This window comes from Protopterus annectens, chromosome 6.part0 (genome assembly GCF_019279795.1).
Source record: "Protopterus annectens isolate FY-2018-M chromosome 6.part0, PAN1.0, whole genome shotgun sequence".
Classification (NCBI taxonomy): Eukaryota; Metazoa; Chordata; order Ceratodontiformes; family Protopteridae; genus Protopterus; species Protopterus annectens.
Window position 1 is genome coordinate 637,420,794 of NC_056737.1, and position 18,824 is coordinate 637,439,617.

At 38.8% G+C, this 18,824-nt stretch overlaps 1 protein-coding gene across 4 annotated transcripts in view; it reads left to right on the forward strand.

The window, feature by feature from the left end:
- Positions 1-18,824, forward strand: part of GNG2 (G protein subunit gamma 2) — a 675,587-nt gene that overhangs the window by 318,962 nt on the left and 337,801 nt on the right. The window contains exon 1 of one of the 4 annotated variants that reach the window (XM_044074326.1): positions 16,763-16,872. The exons of the other annotated variants lie outside the window; for them this stretch is intronic. The gene's annotated coding sequence lies outside the window, so the exon portion shown is untranslated. Of the gene's footprint in view, positions 1-16,762; positions 16,873-18,824 lie in introns of those variants that run through there. 4 annotated transcript variants of the gene reach the window in all.

Here is an 18,824-nt window from a genome sequence, read left to right on the forward strand (position 1 = left end):
AGATAGCCAAGAGATATATAAGCTTGTATCCTTATTTTTCAGAGTGGGGCTATCGAGTTTACAATGTTAAAGAAAGTTGAGTTGAAACCTTGGACTGCTTCATCAAGTGGAAGATGGGTCAGGAAGTTCCAATTTACTGTAGAGATGAGGATTTTAAAAGTCTCAGGGTTGAAGTTGGAAAGTTTGCGACAGGTAATAAATCTATGTGGTTTAGAGAGACGGTGAGTATACCTGAGCACTTTTATGGGTGAGTGGTCATTCAGGCAATCAGGAAGTGTTTCAGGTTTGTGGTATTTAGAGGAGTTTGAAACAAGTATCCAATTTATGAGGGTGCTAGTAGAGTGAGAGCTGTTTCTATGTATTCATTACTTTTCTTAAATGACATAGCATCAGCTCCAGAATGCATGTATACAATATGGCCGACATTTTTAATATCCTAAGAAATTATATTCCCCTAAGAAGAGTAATTCATCTGTTAGAAGTAACAAGTGCACAAAACGTATAGACCTCTAGCACAGTACTCCAAAACCTCTCTCAGAATGCGAAACTTCTAAATGAGGCACATGAAAAAAATAACATATTCCGGTGCATATTACATATGCCCTGCAGAAACAAAAACAGAGAAGGGAAGGACAACAAAAGCAAATATCCTCTAACCCTAAGACCCCCCCCCCATATTTAAAAATGTATTATTTGTGACCTTATAAGAATGGTGCTCTTGAAAGGAGAATAGGTGGATTTTCTTCATTAGGCAAAGTTTTTTCCAAGTATGTCTATCTGCTTAATGTCAAGCTTGTCAAAATAGGAACAAAAGCTTAAAAGACGGAGTTTGTCAAGACACGCAGCAAAAAAAGTCTAGAAGTTAGTGTACCATTTCTAAGGAACGTTATTTCACAGGAATAAAACTCCCAGTAGTAAAATCAACAGTGGCACATCACCTCTATGAGCCCAGTTGCTAAAGCACCTGAAATGTAATATATCTCAGTGCTGTTTATTATCAGCTAGGCTTCTATTGTCCAGCACACAAGTCTTCAGGCTAGGGCAGAAGCTGATTACAATTCTAATGAACTATCACCAGTTCTATCCTAAAGCAAATGGGGCTTCCTATTGTAATTCCCCATAGCTGTAAGACCTATATTTACAAAAAAAAAAAAAAAAATCAAAACAAAACAGCACAAGTAAAGAAGGACAGCAAATGTCAAAATTCATGGTTTTCCTTTAAAACTGACTTCTGCAGGAGGGTAAAACCAAAATTTACATTATATTATTAAATATATGTGTGTGTGTGTGTGTGTGTGTGTGTGTGTGTGTGTGTGTGTGTGTGTGTGTGTGTGTGTGTGTGTGTGTGTGTATGTATAGTAGTTTTGACATCACCATACATCACAGAAAGGAGAATACTGTGAGATACAGACATCTCAGAGTTAACATATGCACTCCATGTTTTTACACAGTTAGTCACATTGTTCCAGGACACACAGTTGCAACTTGTGGCTTTCAAATGGCTACCAAGTAGATAGAGGTTGCTGCACAGCAATGCTATTCATGAGCAAACCTGCCATTCTGGTTTTGGTCAGGGTCCTTAAAAATGGACACAACCCTGAAATGGAAATGACACCCTACATTCTTTAAACCAAGGGAAACATTAGCAGGCATACTCATAAGGACCAATCACAGTTTCCTGGTACATTTTCTTTGTAATAGTGTTTGTGACAACACCTTGGTCAGTTAAGCTTACAGTATTATACAGATAACTTTGTAACTCCCTGTACTTGCCATATAATTTATCTGTCTCTCCCTCTGTCTATCTCCTTGCCTGTACCAGAATTAATACAGGAGGACATGCATATTTATGTTGATTTTATCCAGGTGCTTTGGTTTCTGCCCATATTCCAATGATCTGCAGTAGGTGGACTGAACACTCTAATTTAGCAGCAGGTGCAAGTGTGTATATGTGTGTGTGGTATGGAAGAATAATAGTGACAGACTTAGACACCTGGAAGTGTGTACCTTGGCTCTAGAAATGAGAAAAAGGGGTTGTGGATGAACAGATGGATTTTTGTTGATGCAAAAACCAAGATATTAGTCCTTGATGCAAAAATTTCTGATGGAGTAGGACTAATCTTTTTCATCTCGGTTCAGGATAGTACTGCCGGGTAACCACCCTTTTCAAGTTCCTAGGATTTGTGCTTTATTAGAGTATGCTGTAAGCTCAGCATATTCACTATATCATATTCAGAATCATCAGTAAATTATTACTTTCTGTCATATAAACTTCACATGTGGGTGCACATCATTAGAAGAGCACATTTCTCTCGAGTCTTAATATGCAAAATCCAAATAACAAAAATTTTATTTAATCGACTGCTCCTTTACTTGAAAAATGATGTTGTTGAATAAAATTTGGTGGAAACATCATAAAGTTGACAGTGTTTCTGTAATGGTGAGTTCAGTTTCGTGCAACATTCCTAATGCTGGAGAAGACTCTTCAAATCTACAGGCACTTCTGTGGCTCACTACCTTAGAGGTTTGTGCAAGTGTAAATTTAGTGTCTAAATGAATATTCTGTTTACTCCAAAGTATTTTAACATAAAAGTTAGTATAACTATTATCAATAGTAAGCAGGGGTGTGTGAGTCACAGACCCCACATTGAGGATGCAAACATTTAAGATTCTTTATATATTCCTATTTTATCTACGTCAGTTGCAGACTATGTACAGTACATTGACTAGAGGATGTTTCAACTAAGTAAGCAGTTGACTAAATGAAGATGCAACCATTTGAATTTAGTATATTGAGGTGAACTTGATTCTTCCAAATGGGGTAATATCATCTCTGCAACTCTCATAAAATATTTATTTAAGTTGTACAACACAATTTGGTGGGACTGCTAACAGACAAACAAAGCTGTTAGCAATGCAGCACATTCCAAAAAACAAAACAAAAAAATTATCTTTGCACAAAGTTAATATATTGTGAAAAATGTCAAGTGACTTAAATTTCTCTAGCCTCCCTCTCTTACAGGACCACTCACATATGAGCCTTTTGAAACTCCATTACTGACCAGCTTCTACAATTGTTATGAGTGACAGTAGAGCATCTGAACAATCTATTTGCCAGTGTATATAATGCAAGTAAACAGGATAAGCTACCAGTACATAGCTTTCCAATTAAGAATGTACTAGAAATTTATATTGTACATAGTATGATCAGTTAACTGTGCTGTGGTTAGCTGTATTCAGTAGCCAGACTTTGTGAACATTAAATGCATGGTACAGTATAGCATGAATGCCTTGTACCGTATTGCTCAATACTGTTATGGCACAATAAATTGGTAATTCACTGAAACTGCCATTCCATACCATATTGAAATATGATATGAGGAACTAGTGCCTTAATGTAGAATGTAGTTCACCATGTCTCAGCAAAAGCTAATGGGCATTCCACTGTTATGAAGTATGAAGTATTTCTTTTTAAGTCACACAGAATTACACCATTTTGATCCATATGTGGAGAGGGACTTTAATTAAAATACCCATTTGATGCTCGGCATTACCAGGCATTTCCTTGCATAGTTTGTGAATAAGGTGCAGAATAATCCTGTACATTTACTGGTATCTTAGTACACAGTGTAGCTTACCATATCACAACAAAAGTTAATGAACCTTCCACTGTGCTTTGCGACTCACTTGGTTAAGATGTAAATAACTGTAACTAAAACATCTAGTTGACAGTTGCAATCACACACTCAAACAGTTTCAACATAAAAAAAAAAAAAATCACCATATAATATATGAATTCCCACTGCCAGCCTAATATAGGGGGTCTCCCCTTACACAGGTGTCCCACTGATCACAGAAAGACAACTGGCCATTCATTGAATGGCTAAGTTGTTTTGGTTGACATGAGTCAATTACCAAGAGACAAATTGGTGAAATGAATTTGCAAAGGGAAAGAGGGCTTGCCAAAAGAGATGACAAGGAAGAAGGAGGAGGCGGAGTTCCTATCTGGAAGGCAGTATCAAGAAAAAAAAAAAAAAAAAAACAATCTGTTATAGGCGACTTAGCCACAACAATATTCTGGGAAGTAGTACAAGTACAGGACAGCTGTATGAGACCCCTGTAGACATGCACCCAGGGGCGCTGTGCTAGTACACTGGCCACCATGCAAGGACGTACAGCAAGCAGTGCATGCTATATCTGTCCTGTCCTGAAGTATGTATGTATTGTCAGCAGTATTACCCACCACACTCAAGTTCAAGGGTTAATAGTCTTATGGGTTAATAGATTGCCCATACATGTCAAGCAGAGTGCCTCTTTGAACCTCTTCAAGAGGAACCTTGACGATTGGATGGGAGAAAGGAAATTCACCCCAGGGATCACGTCAGTCGCCCTGCTAGACAGGGGACCAGGAAAGTAAATAATGTGGGAAGAAATAGCCAGGGAATTGTTATGGCTAGGCTTGTATAGGCCCTAGGGCTGATAGCCTAGTACCAACCTATGAACCTATGAACCTATGCCGCTACTTTGTAGCTTTCATATGTGTGGGGTTCGGATCCATATTCCTCCATTTTCCTCCTGCATAGTTGTCATTTAGCACAAGACTTTTGAACAAAAAAAAACTTATTGGGTGTACACAAGCATGAAAGCATGGACAGATTTCAAATATTGCCCCTATAAAATGTACTAATTTTCTAAATGATATTGTCTAAAATGCAAGTATCTGTTATTCAGAGCCACAGCTGACTCAGCTAACTGTCAGTGTCACTCTGTATTATGGCAGCCCTCAACTCCATCTTGAAGAACAAAATAAATGAATGAAATCTTCGACTGTTAATATCTTTGGTTACAGCATGAATTATACCACACACAGAGTGAAGATAGTGCTTCAATCCTGATAGTACATGCAGTAGTGGGACTTGTTTCCATACTGCCATGCAGAAATGTAGTTACTACACTACCACATTGCAGCCCCAGTGGCTGTCCCCTTCACCACAAGCTAGCTGCTCTCCTATAGAGTCTCTCTCTCTCTGTGCCTTTTTTACTGTCTGTAAGGATTTGCCCCAAAAAAACACATATATTTGAGGCTAAAATCTGAATGATTTAAAAAATGTGAACAGCTGTCTGTTTGTTGCAAATAGCAGTACTGCCCTCCTATATATATACATATATATATTTTATTGCACATGGATTGGCTTACCCCCTTCTTCAATGTGGGACAGGGGATTCATCACCACCTGCAGACTTGTTGACTCAGGTTCATGTATCACCTCTGACTGCTCTGAGGATTAGACAGCACTGCCTTTCACTCCTCTCAGGCATGAGAGGTGTACCTCCACCTCTCAATATATGCTCAATATATATATATATATATATATGTATAAATATATATATCTAAATGCATTTGTGTGTGTGTGTGTGTGTGTGTGTACACACACACACACACACACACACACACACACACACGCATATACTAGCTTTGAGAATACCCAAACTCAAAGAAAAAGGAAAAACTGTAAAACAAAAGCAAAACTCACCTTTTCCTTTTTCTTCATCTTTTGCAACCAAAACTCAAAGTACAGTATCTGGAATAAACCCAGTATAAGTACAGTAAAAATATTGACAGCATTAATATCCAGTCTTCAGATTGTGATATTTTGTGATACAGAAACCAAACTAAAGATTAGCAGAACTGTAGCTTGGTCCTGCACTACATTACCAAGGATTCTTTCTGTATTCCATCCACTGTTTATTTTATTCTTATGAACTTCTCACTAAAAAGTAATACCGTTCATTTGCACTTCCATAGTACACAAAATGTAACTTATTGAATAAATGAATGTACTGGTGCCACTGCCACCCTGTAATTTATTTGCTATGAGTTTGTGGTGTGGCTTCTGTCTCAAAAGGTTATAGCCTTATGGCATACAATAACTTCATATGATGTCAAGTTATTTCCTGCCCTATCAAGTATGAAGACCAACTGTCCAAGTGAACATTACAGTTAATCCCGTAGAAGTATTTCAAAGCAACATCTACCTTTCTCATCCATGACTGAGCTCATAATCCTATGTATCATAACCAATAAGTGCTATAGCTCTTTCTGTAAAAACTTTGTTGACATTTATTTGACTGACTTGGGCAGGTGACTTTATACGACACCCATTCTGCCTCCAGCCTGTTCTTTTAACTTTTAACTTACCTAAAAACAGGCACTCTTTTTTTTTGTTTTTATGCATGATTTTGATGGCTTCTTATGTATCTTTCTGATAGTATTTCACATATCCAGTATGCTTAGCATGGTTCTGATTATGTCGTGTCATATAAGAGAGAAGGCAAGCCCTCACAGTAATCGATTATAGAGTACATGTCTTACACTGGAACAGCACCACATGCTGAAATGAGCAAACCTAACTGTGTCCTGATAATAGTTAAGCAGAAGTGGAACAGTCACTCTCACCACATTAAAGAGAAACACATTTTTAGTTCCTGAATTGCTTTTTTCTGACTCTGTAGTCATTTCCTGTGGCTTTCTTCAGTGGCTGCATATTTCTGTGAGGTCACTGTGCAGTATATTAAGTGCTGATGTATCCTGTACCATCACAACACCATATCTGCATGGTTAAAAGCAGGACACTGAGCATACAGCATTTCTTTCCTGTTTATAAAGGAAGGAGTCTAAACTATGATAAATTGCTGAATTTGTAAATTTACCTTTCTCAATCACATTCAAAGTTTTTTTTTTTTTTAATTTGAGGACTACTACTGTAAATTAACACACCTAAAAGTAACACCAGTGGCTGGTTTGTTCTTAAATGTAATGTTCTTCCGCAATGAAATAGGTATTTTTCTCTTCAAGTTCATTTTTTTTTATGTCTAGTTCCTCCAAGCTCCCACTCACACTGTGTTTTATCAGTTTAAAATGCATCCTGTTTTCATGCTACAGACACGTACAATTGCTTCTTATAAGGACATTAATGTATGTTTTCCCTAACATTTTTATTAATAGGGTTGCAGGTTTGGCTAGCAGTGAAGTCCATTCATTTTCTCAGGTGTTTCAATGGAATGTTTTTAATTTTTCTTTTGGAATTCACTGTGGTGCAGTTTTCCAGCTTTGATATAAGCATGCACTGCAAATAATACAGATATACAGAGCAGTGATATTTGTGAACCTCATGAGACAGTCTGGGAATGAGCCTAGAGTTGTAAATGGCATGCAGAATTAATATATTTTATTTTTTTTCTTTATTTGTATTGGTTAACCAGGTAAGTGTGATGCCATACCAACCCTTTTCAGTCATGACCCAGGCTCACAGAGCAGTAAGGAGTACTGTTAATATTAATGAATATACAAGAAAGTTGTATTACATTCGTGAGTTATCAGTTACAAATGGTAAAACAAATTAGTATCAAATGTTTACAAAGGTATATTGCATTATAGCAGAGGAAGCAGTGAAATAACAGTAAACATATAAATCAACACAGAGCTACAACAAGAACAAAATGCAATACTTGAATTAGAAATTAGAGATGTATAAATACACTGTGTGCAGGTTTTTAATTGCTATGTTGATTAGTTTGACAGGGGGCAAAGTGTAGTGTACATATATATTTGGTGGAAAGTTGATTCAGTAGTGGGAATTCACAAACTAGCCTAAGCTTTTAACTTTGTCAAAGTTGTGGCATGCAGCCATTCCTTTCAACTGTCCAGATTTTTGCAAAATGTTCAGATTTTTGCCTCATATTGCTGGTTTGTTTTTCATAAGAGATGTAGTTTTCTGACAAAGCATCTAGGATTCTAGTCACTAAATAATTACAGACATTTGAGTTTCAGTCTTCATGTCCTTCAGAAAATGCATGCTGATGCAAAACCTGCTATTCTAGAAAATGTTTAAGTTTGTAAGAGCAACATTTAAAAGATGTTCCTGATTCTGGACCTTTGTCCAGAATTCTTGTACTAAGAGAATCCTATACCGTACCTTACAAAAAAACCTTCCCTGAACACTGCCACTATACAGACAAATATGAAGCTAGTGTTATGAGGGTGTTTAGTGTGACAGTCAGGAAGGGTAATGGGTTTCCTTTCTCGATCTTTTGTAGTTTCGATATTTAGCACATTTGATATTATGTACATTCAAACTTCTTAACATCTTTTTACCTTTGACATTAAGTACGTTCAATCATATATATAATACAACTGTAAATATATATTCTTATTTAATGAAATTGTGTAAGTTTAAAGAAAACATTTACACTTCAGCCAAGTAAGTCTGTGCTACAGTTTCAAAGTACAACAATACAGCCTATTTTACATTGATATACATAAATATATATTTAATTCACTACAGCTGGTAAAAGCTAACAATGGGTGCAAAAGATTAGTGGGGTACTCGGAAACATTTAATACATAGCATTACACAAATAGTGTGATGAACAGGATGTGCAGGGAGCAGATAATTCAGAAACAGTGTAGCTGCATAAATGGACAAATAGAAATGTATTTATGGTTTGCATATGACTAAATAATCTCATGCAAATGAGTGCCATTGTTCTTTGGTATGTAGTTTTCTAAAGTAAAAGCTGATATCAATGAATTATGGATAACCAAGTTTGCTGATAATTGCAAACTAGGGGAGGCAGTCAAATCCCATTCTGATACCTAGATTTTCCAGCAAGGGCTGGACCAAACAAATCTTTAATGTTTGATAATCACGGGCTTATCACAACATGAAGAAATGTACCATATAGATAACATTTCACTCAAAATTTGCCATAATCATTAGGGGCTTGAGGACATTTGCTGATAACACACTCTCCTTTGAGTATCATAAATCTGGGGTGGATAGAAAGTCCTTCTACCTTGCACAGCTTATGTGGTGTCTCTTTAAGGTCTAAAGAAGTTATAATCCCACTTTATTTCTCCCATATTAGCTCCTATAGTGAATATAATGCACCTTCTGGCATGTACCTCAACCAGCTTAAAAAACCTTAATATTTGCTCACCAAAAAGATCTCAATACTCTTAGCTGTTCTGACAGACTAAAAGCCAAGCCTGTCTCTCTATTCAACATCCTGAGGGGTGATTTCTGCTTAGACTTTAATGCTGTGAATCGACCAGCACTTTTTTTGACTTCATTCACCCATATAGAATCAGTGGTAAAGTAAACGTACATTCTAGATACCTCATCATATACTAATACATCAACAACTCCAAATGACTTGGATACCTCATCCACATGTTCTCCATTTCTGAAACTAGCTGCCCTTACCTATCAAGAAGAGTAAAGACACCTATAATACCAATCTAGATGGCAGGATGGGTGGAAAAAGTCTACTTAATAGGGGATATTGTCAATCTCTTACCAGTACTGCATGATCTGGCTGAGCTTCTCTATGGTTTACTTGACTGTAAGTTTAGTAGTAGTGAGACTCATGACGTAGGTAAATGATGACATCAAACATGGAAGAGTAATTCAGGGACTCAGCACTTATTATTCTAAACACCAAGATTTCTGTGTGTGCAGAAGCTTCAGTCGCATTAATATGCTAGGAATAACAGGAAATGTAGCTGAGCAGCAAGTGTTAGTGGCTGCTGTCTGAGCCAGTGCAAATGATGTTGTGTGCTGCCATCCTATGTGTGACAGACAGTTCCAACAGTGGTCAATATGCCATCACCTCCAAGACCAGGACATTTCTAAATATTAGCTTGTGAAGAGAAACAGCATATGGAAAGTAACAGACAAGTACTGCCCTCACATGGAATGAAGGGGAGGCAAAAAAATGACCTTTCAGCATCTGATAGGAGACACATTAAGAATGTCATGGGCATCAGCCTCACAGATGTCACACCAATTCCTTAAAGTAATTCTGCAGCATGGGAAGGAGCATATATGGTTTCTATGGACAACAGAGGATAGAGTTGCAACTTTGTATTTATTCTGCAGCATCACTCATCTCCTTGAGTTTCTGAGGATAATTCACTGCACCACATTTCTGTCAAGGCTCCAACTGGTATGTAGTACATCATATGTAAGAGTTTCCACTGCAACAACTGTCAGGTGGTGTGTAATGAAGTGGGTATTATATACAATGTGTGTCACCAAAGCAGCTCCCATGATTCTTGCTATCTGGTACATGCTACCTCTACTGATGTATTGTATGGGGTGACTTCCCAGAGGATCATCTCCTTGGTAAGTGTACACATTGCCAGGTATGTAGGTCATGATAAGTGGATCCTATTTAAGAAGGCAGCAACCCACATATTATGGTAAGTAACCATTTAAAATGTTGGGACCTGCTAGAGTGAGTACAGAAAAAACAGAGAGATTAAATGGCTGAATGAATGGGCTTACATATGTTATATAAGTCCAAGATGCCATTTCTTGGAATACTACCTTTTCTTCGAGGTATGCAATCTCGGAGTTGGTATACGTAAGTTTGAGGGTGTGGGGGCTTGTTCCCCCCTGCAAAAAAAGAAGTTTAAATGAGAAGAGCGATTTTCTAGATTCATTCTTCTCCTGTATTTTTGGTCTTTTTTTGGCTTAATTGCACTCAGCATTTCAAGTGCCAACATTTCAAATGGGAGCCATTATGGCATCCTCTCTTGTGTGTTGAAGGCTATGATTGGTATGCCTTGAGAATGTGGATGATGATCCCCATTTGAGCCCCCCCCCAAAAAAAAAATGGCAGAAATTGTAAATAGCACTGCACAATCATGGATGCAGAACATTGCTGAATGTGTGAACTCCTGATGGATGTTTCTGCTGTCTGTATGAATCCAAGTGCACACTGCAGTACACTCCACAGAGATACAATCATTGGTTACTGGTATGCATCATGTTGCAAAATTTCGTAGCACAAAAACAACTACAACTTGGTAACATCAAAGTGCTGCCTGAGAAACTAGTTGCAGCAGTAGAGCAGGAGTTGCGAGGAAAAACATCAGAGAAACTGGATGCAGAGACACTGCTTGTAAGGCAGAAGCTGGGGCAATATGTTGTGGCATTGGTAAAGAGGCAGAATCTGGTCCGCAACTATGGGTCATGATAAACACAATGCAGACTAAATCTGTTCATGCATTAACACACCCTGGCTATGAATTACAGTACAGTGATTGGCCACACTATGCATCAGAGCCTACCTTACCCACACAGTCCAGATGGGTGAGCAGGGCAAAGTCATCATCATTTGTGCAAGTGGGTGGGACATAGTGACAGGTGACAGCAATACTATAAAATGGGAAAGGATCATGGGAGGTGGATGTGATAGCTACTCAGGAGCATAGCATATTAAGGGAAGTCAGTGATCACATCCTCCAGTGGTGTGATGGAGCTTCTATGTCATGGACATTGGTGAGAGTGTACAATATGTCCCTGAAGTTTCAGGGCAGGATGTGTTCTGCAGGATCAATCATGTAGCACTTTGGGAGTATCTATGGGAACCCTTATGTGTTTCCCAGTGTTGGGTAACAATAGATAAAAGGCATCCAAGACCCTAATGAGAACCATGGCTAAGCATGGCACTCTGATGACTATGCAGGGATAGGGATGGTATTGAACTGTAGAAGCCAGAGCATCCAGCATCCCATGGGTAGAGCTAGACTGGTTGTATTGGTCACAAACATAAGAATGGCCACACTAAGGTGTGGTGAGTACAGTGGCCAGAGGTGACACAATGTATTTTCCAGAACAGTGCATGCCATCTGAGTAAGCCTAACCTGTAACCATAAACCTCACATTAAGGATCTTTGCATAACCATGGTTGGTGTGATCCACACAGGCACAACTAATGGCATATGCAACACATTGCATATATGTACCAATGGATACTGTGTTATCTACCAGTAACATAAGAATGCATATCTTCTCCAAGTCTCTACATGTCATGTCACTCTGCATGTACAGTATGTTATCTGAAAGTCCTCATCCAAGCCATGTATCATGCTCACTGTCTCTAACATGGTGTGTGCAGTAGCTGTTTCTGTCTAGAACACACTGATCTGTGTACTCACTGACGATGCCAAGTTTGACCCTAGTTTGAGGAAGACTTGGAGTTATGGCAGCAGTGGTGTCCAACATTCTTCTCACCTACAGTGGAGCATGTCTATCAGTGGCAGTGAGATTGACTGATGCCATCTGTGGTGGTAACTTAAGTTCATAGGTAGGTACTAGGCTATTTGCCCGAAGGCATTTATAAGCCTAGCCAGAATGTGTTGGCTTTTGCCACCCCCTTAAATTAGTTCCCTGTGCCTCTGTCCAGCAGAGCCACTGAAGTGATCCCCGGGGTAAACTTTCTGTTTCCTATCCACTCATTAAGGTTTCTCTTGAAGAGTGTTAGCGAGGAGCTCTGCCTAATGTAGATTGGAATCTTGTTCCAAAGCATGGGAAGTCTCTGGGACAGGAATCTATCCCTCCAGGACGTCCTATTTATTGTTGTGGTGAGGTTTATATCCCTAGAGCGTGTGGCTCGAGGGGATATGGTTTTCTTTAGGTGAAGCATGTCCATCAATTCTGGGTTGAACATGGCCTTGTACGTCAGGCAGAGATCACCTCTGAGTAGGTGGTATGCAACCAAGTACAGCTGGAGTTTCTTCAGTCGAGCTGCATAGGGTATCTGTTTGAGGCCAGTGATCCTCTTGGAGAGGTACTTCTGTGGTCTTTCCAGCTGTTACAGATGTCTTTTAAGGTACATCCCAAATGGGGCGCTGTACTCTATGATGGGTCTGATGAGTGATGAGTAGAGGGGCACAATGACCTCTTTTGATCTGGATGCGAACCCTTTTGTAATTAGGTGGGCCACATAGAAGGATTTTCTAACCACTTTGGGAATGTGATTATCAAAGGAGAGATTACTATCTACTTGGGTCCCCAGATCCCTTATTACGTCTTCAGTATGTAGGGGACTACCATCTATGTGGTAGTTTGGAGGTACTTTGTTTTTTCCAAAGGGGATGACTATGCACTTTTTGGCATTTAGTTTGAGGCCATGGTTAGCTCATAACCAGATGGGACTCATTCAGACAAGATGTCTAGTGCTAAACAAATAATGCCAAAAGTCCATCCTGTTCCACAACCACCACATCATCTATACAGAATGTGTGCATGCTGTCTAGTTTTGGCATCACTGACAATGAAAGTGTCTTATCTGATTGTGCCAACTACATATTGCATCATTGCCAATCGCAAATGATCTGCTGACATCAGATATCTGCTGTCCTATTATGCTCAATCTTCCACCCATAGAACCTGTGAAAACATAAAATAATATACCTGTGGCAGCTTTGGCAGTACCGGCATGCCTCACTCTCCCCAGTTTGCAGTACACATACACCGTATGGGCATATACATATGGTGCGCAGTGTTGTAGTTGCAGCCCTAAAGTACCTGGAGAAAAATGAGTTACTTTCCAGAATAATTCCTTCTTGTGGGTCAGTGTACATTTTGAAATGGAGCTGTTGTGATTAACTGGTGTATCCCCTACAAACACTCAAGCAGTCATCAGTCATCACCAATTCTACTGGTGCATTCAAGCCACAGATAAGTATGAGGGCTTGCTCCCTTGCCCTGGGCAGGGTTATCAGGAACCCTTTCATTTCTGTGAGATGCCCCTGTGTTGGTGTTCAACCTTCTGTGGTGGATTTGTCCCTTGGAATATCTTGTGCCTTGGTCTTGCAATGCAATATCATGTCAGTGATCATGCAATACAAGTGCACTAGTGATATTTTATGGTCACCCAAAGCACTGATGTCCTGTACTACTGAATTCCACACATAGTCCCAGAAAGCCTTATCAATTTTATGCCCACATCCTATGTTACTTCATGCCAGCTACTGTTTCCAATCAGTCTCTGTTGCTTCCATGCAACATAGGTGCTCAGTGAGGTGCAGAGGTACATTACCAAGTGTATTGTCTTCTTTCACTATATTGATTTTACAATATGAAGTCTTTTTCATGAAATCCTATTTTTGACTTTCTCGACTTAATGCTTTCTTGCTACAGTATGGTCACCACACTTTTCATCATGCTAAAGTAGGGCACACAGCACCGCAGTTATGATAATGAGGTAACTTAGCATGATCGTGTGTGAAGGCAGCATTAACATGCTCATTCCTGCTCATCCCCAGGCTAATGGGACATTATGGTTTTGCATGGAGTGTGTGAAGCCCATAATGCTGTGACACTTTTTAGTGCCTGCTGCTGCCTAATAATGTATATCAAGCTCTGTTCAAATGTGCAGGCCTGCATATGGGGTAGTATTATGCCCAACATGAAGATCAGTAAAAGTCATCAGATGCTCTGTTGATCAGCACAGACATTAAGAACCTAGGGAGGCACCATCTTGGACCTGTTTCATAAATGGGAGATAGTGATTACGGATAATGTGTTAATGTTTTACAAGAAAGACTGTATAGCTGATTTTTTTTGTTTGTTTTTTTTTTTTTTTGGGGGGGGCATATTGTCCATTTGTAAGCTTGCCTTCTTCTGACAGGTTCTCAGGGTACTGAGTTATCCGTATTTCAGTGTACAGGAACTAAGGACAGGGAAGTTAACAAGGATGCCTGACACAGCAGGGCTGATAACATATTTACTCTGTTGCTGGGACGGCCTAAGTCCATGGCTGTATTGTGCAATTTGAAATCTGTTTCTATCATATGTGCATGCTTAATTTGTTCTCTTTTTGATTTTTTTCATCCTTCTACAGGTCCAGCTGTAGTGCAGGTTTTGGAACTGTAGCAGGCACTGAAGTCTGTACCAGCTGGCGAACCTAGTTCTGGGTCAGTGGTGCTCAACAGATAGTCCTGTCAGAAGAGCATGAATGGCATCCTGCTTAAAGTGGTCTGCAGGGCTAACAGGTGGCCTCCCTGGCCACTTCTTGGGGAAGTGAGATTTCTTCTTCTGAGAGTGGCATGGAGGGATCAATGTTGGCCAACCAGTATCAGGTACAGAGGCCACTTGCATCTGAAGTGTGCCAGCAGCTGGACTTCCACACTGTGACCAGGGAGTGCCTCAAAGTGTAGCTGAAATAGTCACACAACTGGTGGGCCCCAACCATCACAGCACCAGGGGCAGAGCCTGCTCATGACATCATCCATGGAGGTGACTGACATTTGTGTGGGCTCTCATCTGGGCTGGATGTACAAGCCACCTGTATGCCACCCTATCCCCCATCATGAAGTTATTCAACCTTATGTGTCATTTACCATATCCTCTTTATAGTCCCAAACCTCCCCATCACCAGCTACCTTCTCTCGGTAGGTCTGTATCCCTCCACTGTTTTTTCCACCTTTTGAGTCCACACTGCCAGTATCTGTCCATGTCTGAGCTTTATGCCTTTCTGTCTGCCCTGCTCCCTTTGTCCTTCCATTTCAGGCTCCTCGTTAACTTTCTCATCCGTCCTTCTTTTATAAAATATAAAATGGGCATCAGTCTCATAAAATATGCTCTTCCTGCTCCTTGCCTATAATTCCTTAAGGTTATCCTTTTTTGTGCTCCTTTGCTGACTCTTGCCCCTTATTTGCCTTTCTATATAAGTAGTTTTGCAGGAGATCTAGCTCCCCTGTGCCCATCAATATGAGCGGTCTGCTTCCACAAACTCAGTCTCTACATTAATACTAATTCTGAGATTGTATAAAGTTGTAGAAAAGAGGAAAGATGTTAAGCAGAAGTAAAACTTGTGTTTTATCTTCCTCTCCATCTCCCTTAATCTCTCCATAGCTGGCACTTTGCTGTACTGCCCTTTTGTGGTTTGCTGGCAATGCCGAAATTGTTGCTTTGTTGCACATATGAGCAAAGAGCCTCAAGTCTGCTGCCTTAATGTTCTTGTCAGGTTGTTCATGTGACTGCTTACAGTGGTGCCACATCACTACTACTCAGTAATAGAACCACAGCTAGTAATACAGGAGCCTAATTTCCTATGCAGCTTTTTCTGGGAATGCCAGCACTATGACAGTCCTTCTACACACCTAAATGTGTGCCACAGAGTTACAAATGTTTCTAAATATCCTCCCTCCTTACATAATTACTTTCTAACATTCTTATGTACTTTCATTTCCACAAACACTGATTCCAAGAAAACAAAAATTAGGATGTTTCAGTGATTACAGGCATACACTGGGAGTGGAAAGAGAACTAGTGACGAGTTTGTACATTGCAGTGGAAGAGATTAAGCACACTAGTTAAACATTTGACTAATTAAAGCATTAAAAGGATGAGCAGTACCTAGTCTAAAATAAGCATCTTAAATGGTTCTTTTTTATTGTATACTTTTAACTGAGGTAAAGTCAACCTTAAAATTATTTTTCAAGATGTCATTTGAACTAGCAGCCTGCAGACCTACACTGACACATTTGTAGTCATAGTTCTAAGCCACAATAGCAAAGTAGTGTTATTTCTCTCAAGTTGATCTTAACTACCTAGCAATAGTAATAAATCTGATCTGTGCATTCAACTGAAAATTTGCTGATGTGATTTATTGTCTTGCTCAGCATTTCTGATCTGGGGTAGGGAGTTGGTAACTGTTTGGAAACAACTCTCCCAGTTTGCCCTTACAAATTAATTTCCTGTTCACTTGTTGCCTTCCTGCAGAAGGCAGAATGTCCTGCCTGACAGGAATGAGGTCATGTTGCACGATGCTCACAGCACAAACTGTGAAACTGTCATGTTCCAAGCATCTTTTAACAACCTGTATCAGATTTCACAGTTTCGCAAGATGTTCACAAACTGAATGTTACAGAAACTGTCAGACAGTGTCAACTATCACTTTTCCCAGTAGACGCAGAAATGAAAAGCTGAACTGACAAATAACACCTCTTAATATATTGTACCTTTTTCGCATATTATGATTTTACACTTGCCTTTTCTGAAACTGATGAGTAAGGTATGAAGACTGTCTATTTAAATTTCTATACCCAATTTAATTCTAATATAATTGCGGCTCCTTTAATGCATGTTCTTTAAAATGGTTTATTGCATTGTAGTCTGATTGCAAAACATTGCTTTTAAGAGAAGCAAGGATATACTTAAACAGGATTGTATTTAACTTCTGAACTGACTCGTGGATCATACTTAGCCGCAAGGATGCTAACTGTTTTAATTAAGGGGTATCTATATGAAGAAATCAAGATTTGGAGTTAAGCAGTTTGGAGAAAGAATGGTCAGTCTTGAAACTTCTTGCTGGAACTTTTGTAATCATTGCCATCCAGTATTCTGTTTTAGAGCATGTGTGTGTGTGTGTGTGTGTGTGTGTGTGTGTCCGTGTCCGTGCACATGTGATACAGAAAATATATTGCACTGCAGATAAGAAAGAGTAACTAACCCTACAGTTTAGCATATTTCATGTATTATACTAGCCAGCCGCATGTATTTGATTTATTTATATTTACTGTGCCTTTTAAGGGCAATTTAATGTTTGCCATTTACTTTAATTGGCTATGTTTCTAAAATGTATCCATTTTTTACTATGATTTTTTTAATATTATTGTACTGTTTGCCATTAACTCTAAGGGGTTACTTTAATTGCCTAAGCTTCTACTTAAATATTAGAACTTCCAGTAATGTCCATTTTTTTAATTAATAGAGTAGATTTCTCCTATAGTTCCTGACATAAATTCTAATATATATATATATATATATATATATATATATATATATATATATATATATATATGGGTCCACTTTTAAATTCCGAAATACCAAAATCTTGAGTTTTGAGATTCCGAACCCAAAACATCGAGATTTTGGTATTTCGAAATATAAAAGTGGAAAAAAAAAACATTAACACAGCTAAAATAAAGTGTTTGCAGGGGGGCAAGCCCCTCTGCAACCCCCACACCTCCCTACTTAAATATACCAACTCTGAGATTGCGCTAACGGTAAGTGCAACAGGAACATTACTGTTCGCTTCACTGTAGTGCGATCTCGGAGTTGGTATATTTAAGTAGGGGGGTGTGGGGGGTGCAGTGGGGCTTGGCCCCTGCAAATGCTTTATTTTAGCTAATTTGTTTTTTTTTTCCACTTTTAAATTTCGAGATACCGAAATCTCGATGTTTTGAGTTCAGTATCTCAAAACTCGAGATTTTGGTATTTCGGGATTTTAAAGTGGATATATATATATATATATATATATATATATATAATCAATGAACTGTCAACAACAAATCAAATAAACTAATACTATGAATTATGGCACCAAGTCAAATGTAGATCCATATATATATATATATATATATATATATATATATATATATTTTTTTTTTTTTGCTTGTTTTAAAAGTAGCAGATTTATCTGAGATAGTTTATTAGTTTAGTGATGGTTATTTTAGGATTTGTTAATTTTATACTGTAATTGCTTATATTAGGTTAGTATAGATAGCCAGACTTGGGTCAGTTTTGCTGGTAATACCATTTTCTGATTGGCTATTTGCACTTATGTTTCTGTTACATTTTATACTTGTATTTTTGCTTTTTTATTCTAATAAGAACAACTTCATTTTCTGGGGGAGCAATCTAGGTGGGCAGTGTTGCTTTTGGCTTGTGGGTTCTCTAGGTGGGCAGTGTTGCTTTTGGCATGTGGGTTTGGACTATGTTCTTCACATAAGTCATTGCTGTAGTAATTAAGCAGGGACCTCTGCCACAGATGGAGTCCTGTGTCCGGCTAGATTTTCAAATCTCATCCCCTTTCCCACTACACCAACTTTAAAGCTCCCATCCTCTTAATGTCTCCAGATCTAATTATAAAACCAGATGCATGTTCAGCTATCTCCAGTTCTTTCATTTAGTCTGATGGGCCAAGCTAGGAGTGGAGTTGCTCAGATTAGTACCCCCCCCCCC